The 5,381-nt window shown below is 46.2% G+C and overlaps 1 pseudogene; it reads right to left on the bottom strand.

The window, feature by feature from the left end:
* Window positions 1-1,443: 1,443 nt before the first annotated feature.
* LOC148008606 (mitochondrial uncoupling protein 4 pseudogene) lies at window positions 1,444-3,226 on the bottom strand (annotated as a pseudogene).
* Between the last annotated feature and the right edge of the window lie 2,155 nt (window positions 3,227-5,381).

Genomic DNA, 5,381 nt, shown 5'->3' with positions numbered 1-5,381 from the left:
CAACTTTTGATACACCAGCTAGTTCGCATTTGTTGATATTGATAGTAAACCCTACCGTGTGCTCATAGATACTCAAAATCCTCATAGCCTTCTCCAAGTTCTCTTTTTGGGCTCTTAATGCCATCAGAAGATCATCTGTAAAACCTTGTCCAAGGAGCTACTCGCCTTTGTATTGAATGCCATGAAGTTCTCCATTTTTTGTCAGTTTATGCAATGTGCAAAACAGCGAATGGGTGGCTGCAACAAACAATAGAGGACTCAAGGGGCAACCTTCCCGAACTCTACAAGAACTTTGGACGACGGTCCAATAATAGTCCATTAAGTGAGATGCTAGTTGGAGCTCAATTGGCCATCAACCTTGGGAGACCCGCCATCTTGCTGGTAAACCCCATCTTTTGTAACACCTTCTCAATGTAATGCCAACTAACCCGATCAAAGGCTTCTCTATGTCAAGCTAAAGGAGCACCACCTCCTACCTAGAGGATCTAGCCCACTCTATTACAATAATGGCATTAAGGACATTGTCAAATAGGCATCTACCCTTTATAAACCCAAACTAATGCTTGTGGATGTGTTTGCCCAACAAAGACATAAGCATGTTTGCCCTTCGATGGCTTGTCAATGTTGGGGTTAAAATCTAGTATCCATTCAAATAGAGTTAGGGTAGATCACTTAATCATCCATTATACTATACCTAAGATGTTCACAACCATTTCTTTGTTTTCAAATAGGAAGAAAACGAAATTATTCAACATATATTTCATTGACACAATCCTACAACTTGAAGGTTCCCAATTCTTCTGGATCCACAATCTCATAATTTCAATTGGAAGCGGTTGAGGGGTTATGGCAGTGCACAAGGAGTGCTTTCTTTTTGGATTCAAAGTTCCACATCCAAAGGCAATTAATGGAGACTACTACCAAAATTGAAACTCCACCTTCTTGGCTTGCAATCTCTTCTCTTGGCACTCCACCCGACAAAGTTCGGGTTGGATTCATCTAATAGCTTCCTTAGACATAATGTGGCTCAAATCCAAGAGCCTCTCGGTGTCAATTGACCACCTTCAAGATGTTGCTACTGTTTTGCCAACCTTTTGTTGGGATTGGTAATCCAATCCTTCAATCCAATAGCCTCCATTCTTTCATGGAGTCCTTGAGAGAGCAACTCCTCCCTACAAAGAATTCCTAATGGCCATTGCTTCCTTGTTGGTAGGCCACGACCATGGACTTGCCAAATGTTTTGGTGGAGTGGATTGGCGCATGCCCACTCTCTCTCAAAAGGCAAACCAATTCTGTAGAGCTTATGACTTTAAAAATGACTTCGCACGTGCATTCGATTAAAAGCCTGAAGATAACGACTGCAATAGTTGAGAGAAGTTGAGATGCAGAAGATACGAGGGAGAGGGAGAGGGAGAGGGAGACATGTCCAGTTTTCTGCTAACATAATCTCACATACAAGTATATTTGGTATTGCGAAAAAAGACGTTGTAGTCGACACGATCACAAACAGTAAAGGACACATTGTTCCTCTTGCCTCGCAAGCTGTTGAGAGGATGAACCTCTCAACATTTTCTCTGATGGTGACCATCATGTCGTAGGTCACAGACTTTTTCGATCAGTCCGGATAACATTGATGTAAGCTCTTGGCATATAAGTTGTCAAAATTCCAAGTACAGTTATGCTGATGGAAGACTTGATTGTGGTCGGGGTTACCCCATAGCCATAGCCAGTGCACATACAGCCTTGCCGCCCCCCTCCCCCCCAAATTGTGTAACTTTACAGCATTTTTGAAGCAAGATTCTCAGCAATCAGTTGAAGAGATTGTGAAATTATTTCCGAGCCGGGGAAAGAAAGGAATTACCAGGTTGAAGTGGATCCATGGAGCTTCTATATGGAGCCATGGAGGTGGAAATCGTTGAACCTCCAAGAAGATTAAAAGAGAAGCCGCAGGAGACGGATGAGAGTGATAATGAGCTTCAAAGAGAGGGCCACAAACTGTTGCTAAGGTGCCTGATCTGTTCGAGGGTCAGGAAGAGGGTGAGTGTGAAGGGGCCCTGACGAGAGACGGTCGGGACGAAGCCCTTGTAGAGGGCGAGAGGACCTTCAGAGGAGATGGTCTTGATGGCGCAGTCCAGGGGGCCCGAGTAAGGGGCGGGGACGCCCATGTTCTGGACACGTGTCTTCACCACGTCGATGGGATTGGACACCACCGACGCCACCAGCCCGGCCGCCAGGCTGGCAGCCACGTGGAGGGCCAGGCCCTCCTGGAGAACCAGCCCCAGGCTCTCTTTACACTGGTCGTAGCTGGCCAGGGTGGCGGCAGTGACCACCATGGCGCGCTGGATGGTGGGCAGCGAGCCCGCCCAGAGGGCGGCGGGGCCCTCGGCCCGGACCATCTGCGCCAGCGCGTCCGCCACGCTGGCGTAGTTGCGCCGCAGGTGCGGGGGCAGGCGGCCGTCGGCCTGCATCCGGACCATGGCCACGTCGGCCGGGTTGCCTACGGCCGCCCCGACGGCGCCGGCCAGAAGGCCGGCCAGCACCTTCTGGCCGGGGGTCAGGCGCCCGTCCGGGCCCGCCCACTTCTCCCGTATGAGCTCGTAGAGGCCCATGCGGGTGGTCGAGTAGAGCGCGTGGCGCAGGGCGCTGGCCGAGACGCCCGCGAAGAGGGCCCCCAGGCCTTCCTTCTCGACGATCTTCATCCCCATCGCCACCACGTTGCTGCTGCCCTTCCGCCGCGCCTGTAACGATAGGGCCTGTCCCCCTGCCGCCACCGCCGCGCCAGCACCTGCCCCTACCGCCACCTGTGTTGCCGCTGCCGCCTCTCCCTGCAGCTGCATTCTCACCTTTATCAGGTCCAAGGGGTGAGTCGCGCACCCCGCCACCACTGCCGCCAGGCCCCCTTCCACGAAGCCCTTGATACTCATCTCCGTCACCTGTAGTCTGAGTGCCTGATGAGTGAGAGGTTCTTCCTCCGCGAGCGATCGATCGATGCAGAGAGACAGAGATGGACAGAGCCTCTGTATCTGTGAGAGAGAGAGAGAGAGAGAGAGAGAGGCCAATAGTTACACAGCACAGAGAGACAGCGTGCGTAAGTGTGTGTATAAGTAAGAGTGAGAGAGGCGAGGCTCGCACAGAGAGAAGGAGAGGCCCCGACAAAAGGAAACAGCCCCGCCAGCCACAACCCGTCCCGATTCACCGTACCTTGAACCTAAGGCTTTATAACTTGCAAAGGAATTTCGTTTATACTACATTTTTTATTTTTTATTGTTCTTGCACACCACAAACGTTTTATAACTTTCTTCGAACATTTTAGCAGCGAACGTCCAAAGTCCAAGTCCATGGAGTTGAACTTGTAATAAGGCTGGTTACACACCGCGCGAAAACCCGCACTCAGTCGCAAAGGTCGACCCACCAAGAAGACTCCTTAATCATGAAAAAATGGCTTGATGATAAGAAAAACACTCGCCACTCAAGGATTGAAATGATCACAATCAATACAATGTTGAGGGATTTCTGTAAGCAAATCACATCTCTCTCTCTCTCTTTATATGCAATGTGTAAATTACAAAGAATGTACAAGGGACTCATCACTAGTGAGTATCAAACAAAGTGACTTAAAAAATAGCAACGCATCAAAAAGCCAAATCATCCCTAGTAAGAAGACTTGCATTCTTCATGGAGCTCAGTTACTAGTAAAGGAGACTTGGAGCAACTTCGTGCATGGAGTTTGAGAATGCGCTCCCAAACTACCCATGTCTAATTGGGCTCACCTTCCCGCATGTCGGAGAGTGTGTTCATTCCGTGTTTTGGTGTATGTTTGGAGCAAAGTTGTCAAACTTGGGCAAAAGTTTTCTCAAACGCATGCATTTCCACAAAAAATTGAAATTCTCCGGGGGAAATATAAAAGGAATAGTTTTGCCCTTTGCAAATCTCTTAGTGGGAAGAAGGAATAGTATCCCCCTTGCAAAACTCTTAGTGGGAAGAGGTCCTTGCATTCTTGATGGTGCTCAATTACCAATAAAGAAGACCTTGCGCATGGCCACTATCACTTTGCACATTGAAACAAGTATAAAAAATGAAAGCATTTCTGGATAGTAGTCTAATTGTGTCAACACCCCAAACGCATACAAAGTTGAAGACCACTATCACTTTGCACACTGAAACAAGTATAAAAAATGAAAGCATTTCTAGAAAGTAGTCTAATTGTGTCAACACCCCAAACGCATACAAAGTTGAAGACTACACATACATTGTGGCTACACAAATCTTTTAAGTGTGGGTTTTCCAAAAACATAACCCTAGAGATACATAAAGCTTCTAGCAACCCAATACCAAACTCAAAATATGAGAACAGAGACCACATGTGACAACAAATGATCAAGCAAGCTATGAACCTATAATAAGAGGTCTCATCAATTGCCCTCCAAGAAAAAGAGAGCCATTTCAAGTGGTGTGTCTCAAGAGGATTGCAGCAAGTGGGAGAACAACCACCAACATTCTCTCTCTCTCTCTCTCTCTCTCTCTCTCTCTCTCTCTAACACACAATGTGTGTGGGTGAGTGGGTGTGCACACGTACGTAAGAAACAATTGTACATGGCATAGGTATAGCTACTGTAAAGCAATATTGTTCTAAGTTTATTGCTAAGCCTAAAGCCAAACATTAAAGACTACATAATACATATGCTAAGATGGATAACAAGAGAAATGTACAATGAAAACATGCAAGGAGATCCCATATTAATGTACCTAAGTGGCAAGAAAAATAGTGAAGGAAAACCCTCTTAGTAAGGAAAATAATTAAAGGGGACCCTCTAGCCTCAAATCCATTGTTCATCAAAACAACCCAAATGTGACTCCTTTTGCACATGAAAGGATTCTTCATGGCAACCTCTTTGCTTCCCCATAAAATGTGCCAGCGTGCTAAATTCTCGAAAGGAAGGGTATAAAGGGAATGTTTTTTGTTGGCCCTTATCACCTTTGAGAGATTGTGGAATAAGAAAGTGCATGCTGTATTGAGCTACCAAGTTATATTATATAGTGGGGCATCCATAATCTTAGACCCTTCTCTACTTCCATAACCTTTGGAAAGCTAGACTACATGCTAACATATAAATATTGGGCCCATTCTAGTCCAAAACTTCTCTCCCCCTTTCCACAACCTTTGGAAAACCAAACTACATAGTTGGTATAGTATAATATATATCCATCCTTGGACCCATATGCTTTTTAATAAAAAATGGTTTACTATAGGATAAGTAAGCACATGTCATACAGTTAGGCCCATAAGGTGGGCCAATTCCATGCTCTTGCTAAATAAATTTAGCACTACCTTGAATTTGGTGAAGTTTCTTGCAAGTCCTTAGAGAAATCATCATTATATA

This window comes from Lygodium microphyllum, unplaced genomic scaffold, assembly GCF_053477565.2.
Source record: "Lygodium microphyllum isolate KBCC unplaced genomic scaffold, Lygodium_microphyllum_v1.1.10 scaffold_119, whole genome shotgun sequence".
Classification (NCBI taxonomy): Eukaryota; Viridiplantae; Streptophyta; class Polypodiopsida; order Schizaeales; family Lygodiaceae; genus Lygodium; species Lygodium microphyllum.
This window is presented reverse-complemented; position numbering and strand designations above follow the sequence as displayed.